This window comes from Arachis ipaensis, chromosome B9 (genome assembly GCF_059453495.1).
Source record: "Arachis ipaensis isolate K30076 ecotype BB chromosome B9, ASM5945349v1, whole genome shotgun sequence".
NCBI classification, from domain to species: Eukaryota; Viridiplantae; Streptophyta; class Magnoliopsida; order Fabales; family Fabaceae; genus Arachis; species Arachis ipaensis.
Genome location: NC_142444.1, coordinates 49,590,796 through 49,604,959, shown reverse-complemented (window position 1 = coordinate 49,604,959; position 14,164 = coordinate 49,590,796). Strand labels below are relative to the sequence as shown.

At 40.9% G+C, this 14,164-nt stretch overlaps 1 non-coding gene across 1 annotated transcript; it reads left to right on the top strand.

Moving 5' to 3' along the window:
* Nucleotides 1-12,252: 12,252 nt before the first annotated feature.
* LOC148544599 (small nucleolar RNA R71) lies at nucleotides 12,253-12,360 on the top strand. The gene has a single exon (XR_015901672.1). It is a non-coding gene; the product is annotated as a small nucleolar RNA R71 (small nucleolar RNA).
* Nucleotides 12,361-14,164: the final 1,804 nt, after the last annotated feature.

The following is a 14,164-nucleotide window of genomic DNA, read 5'->3' as shown; positions in this document are numbered from 1 at the left end:
AGCTTGACATGCTGTTCCTGACTTTCTTCCTCTTCCTCCAGTTTGTTAAGAGAAATGACTTCAAGTGGATAAAGGAGCTAGTTAGTGCCCCTTGTTGTGAATGCTTCTTTCCAGCAAGCTTTCCCTTGTGATTGGCTTGAGTGAACTTGCTTGTTGGCTCAGGAGTTGGATTGTTCTTCGACCTTCTCTTCTTCATGGATATGGTCCTTTGTTTCTCGGTCACAATCCTCATTTTGGTGCTTGTTTCTACTGCCTTCACATCCTTGATCTCAGAACTTGGTTGTTGTTGGACAGTTGGAGTATCCTGTTCATCAAAAGCTTCCTGAATTTGTGGTTCAATGAACCCTTCCTCTTTGCAACTCTCTGTTTCATTGGAGTGTGATCTCCCTTGATTGACTTTCTCCCTTTCTTGTTCTTCTGATTCCTCCCTTGGGTTTGCCATGGTATCACTAGAAGAATTGTGGGTAGGGATTTGCTTTGATAGATATTCAATTTGTGCTTCTAGCTTTTGAATGGCAGCACCTTGATTTTGTAAGTTGGATATCACTTCTTCCTTAAAGCCTTTCAAATCGGCCACATCTCTGCCTATAGTTGCAAGCATTCCTTCTATCCTGTTTAATTGATCTTGAAATTGTTGGTTCGGATTGGGTTGATGAGGTTGATTATCTTGGCTGTGATATGGTGGCTGGGGGTATGTGTTTTGTGTGGTATGATAGAGTCTTTGGTTGGAGTGTTGGTAGTGGTATGACTCTTGTGTGTAGTGGAATGAGTCTTGTGGATAGTGAAATGAATTGTATGAATTTGAGAAGGAATTTTGTGCTGAGAAATGCTCAAGTGATGAAGAATTTGGATATGTAAAACTAGGAGGTGAGGTTGGATAATTCAGAGGTGATGGCTCTTGATGAATGGGGTGTGAATAAGTGAAGTCTCTTTGGTTTTGATCTTCCCAGCCACAACTTGAGTAGTGATCAAATTCACCAAAACATGGACCATTTTGTGGCTCTGGGAAGTACCCCGTTTCCTGTTCCTGATACTCCCACCCACCATGAGCATAATAACATGAATCATTCTGTGGTGGTGGAGAGTTTCTCATGAATTTTGATTGACCAAAAGATGATGGATACTCCTTTCTTTTTTGCAATGTGCTCAGTCTCAAACAATACTCATCCAAAGATAGTGGAAATCCCATAGTGAGGCAATATCACAAACAGCTAGTGGTTAGTATGCTAACAAGTGAATAAGCAAAGAAAACAAATTAAAATTTGCAGAAATTAGCAGTAATAAACTGAAACAAAAACTATTAACCAAAAAAAAAAAAAGAAAAATTGCTCAATCTAGTTAACTTCCAATTGGAGAATTGTCAATCGAAAACCAATCCCCGGCAACGGCGCCATAAACTTGATGCGCATAAACTAGTTATGCTACGATTTAGGAAATTGCACGATCGGCAAAATTCCTTCCGGCAAGTGCACCGGTTATCGTCAAGTAAAAACTCACAATAGAGTGAGGTCGAATCCCACAAGGATTGGTTGAGTGAGCAATTCGGATTAGAAGTGTGTTCTAGTTGAGCGGAATCAAGATTGAGATGAGAATTTGCGGAATGTAAAGTTGGCGGGAAAAGTAAATGACAAGAAATTAAAATGGCGGAATCTTAAATTGCATGAATTAAAGAGCAGAAACTAAATTGCTGAAATTAAAGGGAATGGGGGTGATTGCATGAATTTAATTGCAGGATGTAAAGAGAAAGTGGAAATCAGAACTTGGGGGATTCATTGGGTTAAAGGAGATATTGAGATCTCCGAATCAAAACATGTTTATCTCTTCCTCAAGCAATGCATTCATTGAATTTTGCTTGGCAATCTTATATGATTGGATCCCAATCCCTTGGCTCACCAATTCTCTCTAAAAATGAACAAATTCCCAATCCCTTGGTTTAAATGTTCATAAGAAGAGATGATGCTCTATCACTGATTATACCACACAATTTCATGAACCACAATTTGGTAGGATTACATGTCACAATATCCATCCAAACCCCAATCCAATTCATTGTGAGAAAGCTTCTCTAGCATGAATCCTCCATTCCTTTCCCAAGGTTCCGAAGGATTCCAATTATGGGTAGTTTCTTTCCCAAGACAACTACCCAATGGAATTAGATCGAGAAGCTTTCTAACAAAATTCAAGAGAAAAGATTGAAGAAGAAGATAAAACTATTATTGATTCATTGAATTACAATAGAGCTCCCTAACCCAATGAAAGGGGTTTAGTGAGTCATAGCTCTGAATTCAATTACAAAACTAAAAGAAAATGATTTCCAGTTCTCTCCCCCTCAGGGGCTGGATTCCCCTTCAATCCCCCGTTTCAAATGCAGAAACTAAGGCCTTTAAATAGGCTCCCTAAATTACAAAATGAAAATGAAATTCAAAGCAAATTACAATCAAATGAAAATAAACTATTCTAGATGATTCTTGTGGCCTTGATTTGGTGTTGTTGATGGGCCTTGCTTGCTTGAAGGGCTGAGTGACATAATTGATCCAAAAAGGATAATGATCCATTAAACTACACTCAAATGTTGCACCCCCTTTCTTGAGTCGTCACTTTGTTCTCTTGTCAACCTTGCCAATTTGATGCCAAATATAGACTATTATACCTCGTTGGAAAGCTATGGATGTCAGCTTTCTAACGCAACTGGAAGCACCTCAATTGGATCTCTACAACTCGAGTTATACTCCATGGAAGGTGAAGAGGTCAGCTGGCCTGATTGCATGTTGGTACTATGCTCTTCTATGCACATTACGGGGCTGTTTTCTCCCTCAATTTTTAGTATCCACCATGCATGCCATATATGCTTGGAAAGCTCTAGATGTCTTCTTTCCAATGCATTTTGAATCACCTCATTTGGAGTTTTGTAGCTCAAGTTATTTATGTTTGAAGAAGGCATGGTCAAGCTGTTCCATATAACACGTTTAAGCTTCAGTTTAAGGTTAAACTGAAGCTTAAACGTGGAAATGGAAAAGGTAGCCCTGGAGGTCGAACACGTTTAAGCTCCAGTTTGAGGTCAAACTGGAGCTTAAACGTGGAAATGGAGAGAGCAACCCTGGAGGAGAAAACTTGGTCGAACACGTTTAAGCTCCAGTTTGAGGTCAAACTGGAGCTTAAACGTGGAAATGGCTCCCTGGTGCTTTTCCCATTCTGGCGTTTAACCTCCAGTTTAAGGTTAAACTGGAACTTAAACTCCACATTTGATATTCAAGCTTCCTTTATTGATTTTGTTGCTTCCTTGCTTAGCCTCTTCTTCCCTGAAATCATCCAAACAATTGCATCAAAGTCTTGCAAAATTTCATGAGAAATCTTCCATTCATAGCATTCAAGTAATATAACTAAAAACTCATGGAATTTGCATCAAAATCTTCATGTTGAATGATTTAAGACAAGCATGACTATTTGGCCCAAATGATTACTTAAGGCTCAAGAAAATGCATAAAACAACTAAAAATAAAAGAAAAAGGCTAGTGAAACTAGCCTAAGATGCCTTGGCATCACGCATCACCCATGCGGACGCGTCATTCATGCTTTTCCTTGCCACGCATTCGCGTCGTCCATGCTACCGCGTTGCTTTAGCTTTTCCAATCCACGCGGCCGCATGAGCCATGCGGCCGCGTCACTGTGATTTGCTCTCCTTCGCGCGGTCGCGTGAGCCATGCGACCGCATCACTTCTCGTTGATTATCTCCTCAAATTCTTGTGTTCCTTCCATTTCTGCCAGCTTCCTTTCCAATCTCCAACTCATTCATGCCCTGTAAAGTGTGAAACACTCAACACACAGATCACGGCATCGAATGGAATAAAGGAGAATTAAAAATACATAATTAAATTCTCTAGGAAGCAGTTTTCAAACATGTAATAAATTCAGGAAGGAATTATAATTGCATGCTAATTTAATGAATAAGTGGGTAAGGATCATGATAAAACCACACAATTAAACACAATATAAACCATAAAATAGTGGTTTATCACCCATACTTGGATAACACACACAATTCTATCTTAAGCTAACCAAAGATTCAATTTGGGGTATATACTTATTTTTCCACTTAAGGCTAGTAATGTGGTAAAATATAGAACAAATGGGATTTAAAGGCTCAAAGTGGCTAACAAAGGTAATTGAAAGGGTAGGCTTTATTTGGATAAGTGAGCTAAACAAATAATGGCCTCAATCATATGCAAACATATAAATATACTAAACATTGGACATATAGGATGAAACAAAATATAGATTACAATCATAGAGAAGTAAACACACAAGAATAAAATAATTTTGGTTAATTAATGTAACCATTCATAAAGGCTCAAATCTCACAGGTTGTGTGTTCTTTAGCTCAAAAATCAAGTTCCAAATACAACTTCAAGCAAATTTAACGTAAAAGTTTTAATTAAAATTAGTGAAATTTTGTTCAAAGGATAGGGTCTTAGAAGAAACCTATTGTCTTTTCAATCAAGTAGAACATGCATGCAACTAACCTATTACTATGTAATTTATCCTATTCTACAAAAGAAAAATCTAACTAAGTATCCTAATTTATTGGTGCTAGGGAAGAGAAATTACCTCCGGAAGTCAGGTACTGACCAACCTCCCCACACTTAAAGCTTTGCACCGTCCTCGGTGCCATCTGTCAAGAACAAAGGTGGGCTCGTAGCAGTATCTCCACAGTCGGGACCATCATGGCTCCCTGTGCTGGTAAAAGAAGTGGAGTCCGGCGTGTCTGAGTCCTTGAATTTTCCCAGGATCAGCTCCTTGAGGTATGTGAATCGGCACTTGTTACGGCGCTCTCTCAGCTTAGCTTTCTGTTCCTGCCGATCCAATTTTTCAAGTATCTGATGGAGCAGTTGGGCTATTGTAGGTGCCTGTGGTGTTGAAGAATGAGTATCTTCAACTGGTTCAGTGAGATGACTGATAGTGGCTGCTGGAAATCTAAGGTACTTCCCGTTGGGGACAAACTGATCATCCCGTGGAAGTATGGCTTTGGTGTCCCCAGCTCTGTAGGAGACTCCGGCTGCTGTGACAAGATCTGAGACTAGGGCGGGAAAAGGTAACTTGCCCGCGATTTGTACGTGTCCCATGGCATTCCGGATATGTCTTGGTAGATTCAGAGGTTGGTCTGTAAGGATGCACCATAGTAGAACGGCCATGTCCGCAGTGAAGGAGGACTCGTGAGTGCTCGGAAAGACGTAATGGGACATAATCTGTGCCCATACGCGATCCTCCAAGGTAAGTGCTGAAGCCGAAATTCCCTTAGGGCGGGTACGATGGTATCCGTAGATCCATCGGCTGCCAGTTAGTGCGATAACTCTAAGAACGGCGTCCCAGTCAAATTGATACAGCTGGCGCTTGAGTGCGGCTTCTTAAAAGGCATCCAATCCTTCTGGAAAAGGGGGAAGACTTAGAACTTTTTGAATGGCCTCTTCTGTAATGGGGACTTATTTCTGACGGACATAGACAGACTGCAGGGTTGGCAGGTGGAAGTTGGAGTAGAACTCGACTACCCAAGAAAGATTGACCTGCCTTGGCTATCTCTGTAGGAAACCCCATTGTCTTCGGGCAATTTGTGGCTCAACAAAGGTAGCAATATTGGGCGGGAGAAGAAGAAGGTATTCGTTGTTGTAACTCCTTTCAGCCAGGATGGGGAACATCTGCTCACAGTAGCGATTGGGGAATCGCGCAGTGTCCTTTGCTGGGAAGGCTTTTTCTTTATCATCAACCTTTATGATCCTCTTAATTTTCTTTGTTTAGGGCTTTACCGCAGTTGAAGAGGGTTCTGCCACTAATGCTCTCTTTGTACCTCTTCTTGCTGGTTGTTTGGGAGTAGCTTTCTCTTTTCCTTTCTTGGTGGCCATCCTAAAAAAGGGAAGAGAAAGTAAATTAAATTTAAAGGGGTGAAGCAAGGAAGAGGGTGATGTAAGTGATAATTAATGCACATTAAAGAAGAATGACGTTAACACATGGTCCGGATTACATGTGAAAAGTTCATCAATAGAAATATAGCAAGTGCATATGGGGACAAATAAATGCAAGGGGTTTATTGGCATGCAGGCAAAGGCATGAGTAGCATATATCAAGCATTCAATGTCCAATTTAAATATGTTATCACTCGTAACTAACCATCACGTTTGTGTTGATAATTAAATTCAATGAATAAAATAGTAAAGGAAATTTGTGAAAAGCAAGCATTGAATATTAGAGTAGAAAAATGTAGAGAAGTTCATAATGCCATATGGGTTTTTTCACAAACACATAGCATGCATGTAGAAGAAGTTCTTGAAAATAAGAATTTGAACATGCAAGTAATCCCTTAAAAAGCAATATATAATTGTCAAACAAATTTACAACAATCCACAAGCATATAATAATAAATAATGACTCAATTAAATTGATAACACCAAGTAAAAAGGAAAAAGAAAGGAAGAAAAAGAAGATATGAGTAATGAAAGTAAAAAGAAAAGAAAAGAAGATAACATATAAAAATAAGAAGAATAATAGAAAAGTAAGGGGGAAGGAGAAAGAAAAAAAAGAAAAACCTTTTTAATGGGGGTGAGAGAGAGTAAAAAGTGAGAAAGAAGGAAGAAGGGAGGAAGGGAGGGAGAAGAAATAAGGAGGGAAAAAAGAAAATAGGATTTGGGGAGAAAAAGATATGATAATTGGCAAAATTAGGGAGGCTGTGCGGCGCAAGCGACGCGGTTGCGTGGAGCACGCGGTCGCGCGACTTGCGCTTAAACTGAATGATGTGGTCGTGTCGGTCACGCGGTCGCGTTACCCATTTTAGGCTAATGGCGCGAGGGTAGCCTCGCACTAGCACAACTCTCGATTCAAAATCATATAAGTGCCAAATTTTAAGTGACGCGATCGCGTGGGGCATGCGATCGCGTGAGTGGGCTTTAGAAGGATATGAAGCGGTCGCGTGGGTCATGCAGCCGTGTGGGAAGGATTATGCGTTCAGCACTAATCCAGCACCACTCTCGCACAACTTTCGGTCGTGCACCACTTTGACGTCGAAATCCTGGTCATGCAGCCGCGTGGGGCACGCGGTCGCGTGGGAGGCCATTATTCCTATATGATGCGGTCGCGTCGGTGACGCGGTCGCGTGGGGTGATTTGTGCCATTGGCACGCCTCCAGCCCTGCTCCTGCGTAATTCTCTGTTTATATTATTATTGTCTCCCATCTCCTTGCGACGCGGACGCGTCAATGAGGCGGTCGCGTCGCGTGATTTTTTTTAGTTAAAAATAAAAGTATGGAAATGCAGATGCACGAAATGTACTAATGAAGAGAAGAGTTATTGAATAAGAAAACTAAAAATAAAGAAAAGAACGATCATACCATGGTGGGTTGTCTCCCACCTAGCACTTTGCTTTAACGTCCAAAAGTTGGACGCTCCACTAGCTCAGTCTTCAGCTATGTGGGGATCTTCCAAGAGGAATATCTCAAGCTCCTTGTTTTTCTTCAGCTTCTCGCCATGGTACAACTTTAAACGATGTCCATTAACTTTGATAAGTTCAGAGTTTGAAGGATGGCTTAGGTGATAAACTCCGTACGGTTCGGCCTTCTCTACTCTGTATGGACCTTCCCATCTTGATCTCAACTTGCCTGGCATGAGCCTCAGTCGAGATTTATAAAGGAGGACTAAGTCCCTAGGTTGGAACTCTTTTCTCTTGATGTGCTGATCATGTACAGCCTTCATCTTCTCCTTGTATAGTCTTGAGTTCTCATAAGCTTCTAGGCGAAGGCTCTCCAGTTCCTGCAGTTGCAACTTCCTTTCAGCTCCGGCCTTTTCAATTCCCATGTTGCATTCCTTTACTGCCCAGAAGACCTTGTGCTGTACTTCAACAGGGAAATGATAAGCTTTTCCATAAACTAAGCGGAAAGGACTCATCCCAATGGGTGTTTTGTATGCTGTTCTGTATGCCCAGAGTGCATCTTGTAGCCTAGTGCTCTAGTCTCTTCTATGAGGTTTGACTATCTTCTGCAAGATATGCTTTATCTCTCTATTTGATACCTCGGCTTGCCCATTAGTCTGAGGATGGTAGGCTGTTGCAACTTTATGAATTATCCCATGCTTCTTCATTAGTCCTGTTAGTCTCATGTTACAAAAATGCGTGCGTTGATCGCTCACGATTGCTCGTGGTGATCCAAAGCGAAAAATAATATGGTTTCTCACAAAGAAAACAACAGTATTAGCATCATCATTGCGGGTAGGAATTGCTTCCACCCATTTGGAAACGTAATCCATAGCTAATAATATATAGAAATAACCATTAGAATTTGGAAATGGACCCATGAAGTCAATGCCCCAAACATCAAAAATTTCACAGAAAAGCATAATCTGTTGAGGCATCTCATCCCTCCTGGATATATTACCAAATTTCTGGCATGGGAAACAAGATCTACAAAATTCTGCAGCATCCCTAAAAAGAGTAGGCCACCAGAATCCACAGTCTAAGATTTTTCTAGTAGTTCTTTGAGGGCGAAAATGTCCTCCACTCTCAGATGAGTGACAGGCCTCTAAGATGGACTGGAATTCTGATGAGGTACACACCGTCTAATTATCTGGTCAGTGCCACATCTCCATAAATATTTAGACTCGCTTTTCAGCTTGTCTCTTTGATGCTTAGAAAAGTTCGGAGGGAAGGTGCGGCTAACTAGATAATTAGCTACATGTGCATACCAAGGGATTATCTCAGATACTGCTTGCAGGTTATCAAATGGGATATTATCAGCCATAGGAGTGGAATCATCTGTAATATGTTCAAGGCGACTCAAGTGGTCTGCCACTAAATTCTGGTTACCACTCCTGTCCTTAATTTCCAAATCAAATTCTTGTAATAGCAGTATCCAACGTATAAGCTTTGGTTTGGACTCCTTTTTAGCTAATAAATACTTTAGAGCTGCGTGGTCTGAATACACTACTACTTTAGTACCAAGTAAATAGGCTCGGAATTTATCCAGAGCGAAAACAATAGCAAGAAGCTCTTTCTCAGTAGTAGTGTAATTTGACTGAGCGGCATCTAAGGTTTTAGACGCGTAAGCAATAACAAAAGGATCCTTACCTTCACGATGAGCCAGTGCTGCTCCTACGGCATGATTGGAAGCATCACACATTATTTCAAATGGTTGGCTCCAGTCTGGTCCTCTCACAATTGGAGCTTGAGTCAGGGCGGTTTTCAGCTTATCAAACGCTTGTTTGCAATTTGCACTGAACTCGAACTCAATATCTTTCTGCAGTAGCCTGGATAAGGGAAGTGCTACCTTACTGAAATCCTTAATGAATCTCCTGTAGAAACCTGCATGGCCAAGGAACGAACGGACTTTCCTCATAGAAGAGGGCTAAGGTAAACTAGAAATAACATCTACCTTTGCTGGATCTACAAAAATGCCAGTATTAGACACATGTCCTAGTACAATCCCTTGTTTAACCATAAAGTGACATTTTTCAAAATTTAATACCAGGTTTGTACTAACACATCTATCTAATACTCTAGATAATCCAGCTAAGCAAAGGCTAAAGGAATCGCCATAAACACTAAAATCATCCATAAAAACCTCCATACAGTCCTCAATAAGATCAGAGAAAAGACTCATCATGCACCTCTGGAAAGTAGCTGGTGCATTGCACAAGCCAAATGGCATTCTCTTGTAAGCATAAGTCCCAAAAGGACATGCAAAAGTGGTATTTTCCTTATCCTCAGGAGCTATATGAATCTGGAAATAACCTGTGTAACCATCTAAAAAACAATAATGCGATTTACCTGACAGGCAATCCAGTATTTGATCAATGAATGGAAGAGGATAGTGATCCTTACGGGTTGCTTGGTTGAGGCGTCTGTAGTCAATGCAGACCCTCCAGGCGTTCTGAACTCTGGTTGTTAGGAGCCCTCCATGCTCATTCTTCACTGTAGTGACTCCAGACTTCTTTGGCATCACTTGTACTGGGCTTACCCATTCACTGTTTGAGATGGGATAGATGATGTCTGCCTCTAGTAGTCTGGTCACTTCCTTTTTGACAACCTCTAGGATAGTGGGGTTCAGTCTTCTCTGGGGTTGACGAACAGGTCTTGCTCCCTCTTCTAAAAATATTTTATGCTCACAGACTTGAGGGTTTATGCCTACTATGTCTGCCAAACTCTAACCAATTGCCTTCTTGTGCCTCATCAGCACACCAAGTAGCTGCTCTTCCTGTTGAGAAGTGAGTTCCCTTGCAATGATAACCGGAAACTTCTGCCCGTCTTCAAGGTAAGCATATTTGAGGTGTGGAGGAAGGGGTTTTAATTCCAACTTCTGATCTTGTTCAGGCTCTGGGTTGTCTGGAGCTGGTAATAGTGGTAAGGCACTGTCATTGTCCTCTGAGAATGTCCCCACACTTGGACCTTGTCCTGTGTGCTTCTCTTCAAATTCTTCCTGGTGAACTTCAGCCACGGTTTCATCTATAATGTTACACTGGAGGATAGAATGATCCTCTGGAGGATGCTTTATAACTCAATTCAGATTGAAGATCACTACTCGGCCATCTATTTCAAAAGAGTATGTTCCTAAGAAAGCATCTAATTTAAACCTTGAGGTCTTCAAGAATGGTCTTCCAAGTAAGATTGATGATGGCTTGTCTGAGTCATTTTGGGGCATTTCCAGGATATAAAAATCAGTGGGGAACGTGAGTCCCTTAATGCCCACTAAGACATCTTCAACAACTCCAACCACTGTAATAATGCTTTTATCTGCTAACACAAAATGAGCTGCCAACCTTTTTAAGGGAGGGAGCCTCAAAATATCATATATAGACAAAGGCATTATACTCACACATGCTCCTAAATCACACATGCAATCAGAAATTATCACACCACCAATAGTACAATTAACTATACAAGGACCTGGGTCACTACACTTTTCAGGTAAACCTCCCATTAAAGCAGATATGGAACTTCCTAAAGGAATAGTTTCTAATTCATTAATTTTGTCTTTATGTATACATAAATCTTTTAGAAACTTTGCATACTTAAGTACCTGTTGAATAACATCAAATAGAGGAACAGTTACCTCAACCTTTTTGAATATCTCTACCGTTTTTGGATCAGGTTCCAGCTGCTTCCTGAGCTTCCTTGCAAGTTGTGGAAATGGAATAGGAGTGGCGTTTTCTGCAGTGTCTGCACCTTTTAGTGCTTTCTCTTGTGGTTGCACTTCTTCTTTTTCAGCTATGTCCTGTATGTCTTCTTGCTCTTCAACATCTTCTATTTCCACTACCTCTTTAGCTGAGGCGTGTTCTGGTGAGCTTGGCTCCTTCTGGTTCCTCTCTTGCAGTGTGGTTCCGGATCTTAGGGTGATGGCATTAATACCACCCTTGGGATTGGGTAATGGTTGAGAGGGAATTCTACTGGAGCTCAAAGGTTGATTATTGGAGTTACTCATTGAACCAATCTGTGAGACAAGAGCCTGTAAAGTAGCGGTAAGACCATTTAGAGTGGCATTAATGTTATTTTTCATGGTCTGTTGTCTCCGATCAATAGATTGTAGTAAGTCATCATTGGCAGATGCAGAAGGATGGGTAATTTGAGAGGTTTACTATAGGGTATTCTGTGGTCCTTGGGATTGCCTTAGGTGAGGTGCTCTATAAGGCTGATTCTGATTCTGCTGCCTGTTGTTGTTATTATTCCACCTCTGATTTTCCTGATTATTTCTGCCTCCTCTGTTATTGTTGTCTCTCCAATTCTGGTTAGAATTGTCTTGCCATCTGTGGTTGTAATTGCCACCTTGATTGTACCCTTGGTTGCGGCGATCATAGAAGTTATGAGTGGCTGTCGCGGTGTTGTCTTCCTGCTAGAGCTGCGGACATTCGTCAGTATAATGCCTATAATCAGCGCAGATTCCGCAAACTCTCTGTGGGACTAACTTTGGTTTTGCTGTGGTGGAGAAGGTTGAGCATGCTGAACTTGTTGTTGATTCAATTGCATCTGCTTTAGCAAGTTGGTCATTTCACAGATACTCTGAGTTAAAGCAGTAGTCTCTCTGCTAGAGGATACTTTTGCAACGGCTTTTGCACGGCCTTGTTTTTGCCTGTGATTCCTAGTAGATTCAACTAAGTCACTGATCAATTGCCATGCCTCATCAGTGGTCTTGTACTTTTTCATAGACCCATTGCTAGCACTTTCCAATGTGGTCTTATCTTGGGGCCTCATGCCCTGTGTGACATAACCAAGTAACACTATCTTGTCAATCATATGGTGGGGGCAAGCTTCCAGAAGATTATTGAAGCGCTCCCAGTACTCATAAAGAGTTTCAGAATCATCCTGAACAATCATGGAAATATCTTTCCTCAGTTTATCAGTAACTTCAGCTGGAAAGAACTTTTCCAAGAATTCTCTTCTCAGTGTATCCCAGTTGGATATAAAACACCAGTTCACCTCCGTTGAACATCCCCAAGCCAATGGACAAGCCGAAGAGGCCAACAAAGTCATATTGGCTGGGCTGAAACGGAGACTGCAAGATGCAAAGGGAGCCTGGGCCGAAGAACTTCCACAAGTCCTATGGGCATATCGAACAACACCACATTCCACCACAAACGAATCACCATTTCGACTAGCATACGAAGTGGAGGCAATGATCCCAGTAGAGGTCGAGGAAAGGTCACCTAGAGTGGTTCATTACAATGAGGAAGCCAACTCCCAACTTCAAAGGGAAGATATCGACCTACTTCCTGAAACCCAAGAAAAAGCTTGGATTAGGGAAGAAGCACTAAAACGTCGAATGGCTTCTAGATATAATCAAAAGGTAGTGCCGAGAGTTTTTGCTGAGAATGATCTCATCCTAATCCAAAATGATATTGGAACAACTCGACCCGGAGGAGGCAACAAACTAAAAAGGACCCTACCGAGTCATAGAAGTACTTGGGAAGGGCTACTACAGACTGTCCGAACTCGAGGGACGAGAGCTTCCCAGATCATGGCACGCCTACAACCTAAGAAGGTACTATAGCTAGAAAAAGAAAAAGATCTCATCATAAGATGCACTCTTTTTCCTGAAAAGGTTTTTTAATGAGGCACCAAGTTGAGATTCAGAAATTATCCGACTTAAAGGGATAAAAATCTCCCACATGTATATATTTGCATTTTCTTTTAAATAAAGCATATTTAAGATATTCTACAAATTCTCAAGACGCATTAATCTGAAGCATTCATTGTCCGATTATAAAGCAACAGATCGGCAGAAAAGTGAAAAACAGATTCACTACACGATCACGATAAAGACCAATAGAGATGAAAACGCGATTCATCTAAAGGTCGACCAAACAAAGATAGAAACCACCTTCTACAAATTGGCAAAGATGAACACAGAATAATGCAAGAAGTTATCAAAAGTGATCCGGAAAAAGAACCTGACGAGGTCTTATGGATTGCTAAATAATAACTTAAAGACTGGCCGACGTTAAAAAGTCAGACCAAGTCAACCCAAGTTATCAGCAAATCCCTGGAAAGAGGTCTGGCCAACCCTATAAAAGAGGAATTGCTATAACTTAGAAGAGATCGCCATGACGAAGTCGGTCTCCTACGAAAAACAAGTTATAAAAGTAATCCCTGAAAGAGACTTGACAAAGGTCCAATAAAGAGGATTACAAAATAACTTAGAAGAGATTGACATAAAGAAGACGGTCTCCTACAACGGACAAGTTATAAAAGTAATCCCTGAAAGAGACCTGACAAAGGTCCAAGAAAGAGGATTACAAAAATAACTTAGAAGAAATCGACATAAAGAAGTTGGTCTCCTACAAACGAACAAGTTATAAAAGTAATCCCTGAAAGAGACCTGACAAAGGTCCAAGAAAGAGGATTACAAAATAACTTATAAGAAATCGACATAAAGAAGTCGGTCTCCTACAACAAACAAGTTATAAAAGTAGTCCCTGAAAGAGACCTAACAAAGGTCCAAAAAAGAGGACTACAAAAATAACTGGAAAGAGGACCAACGTAAAGAAATCGGTTATGGATGGTGATGCTGGCGAAAATTGGCGAGTTAAGAATGATTATAAAATATGCATTGCAAGTATAGTTCTCAATCAACCAGAAAATCCGCTTATCAATTTAGAAGGGTGTCACAGAAATTAAAATTAAAATACTGGGAGTATGAATC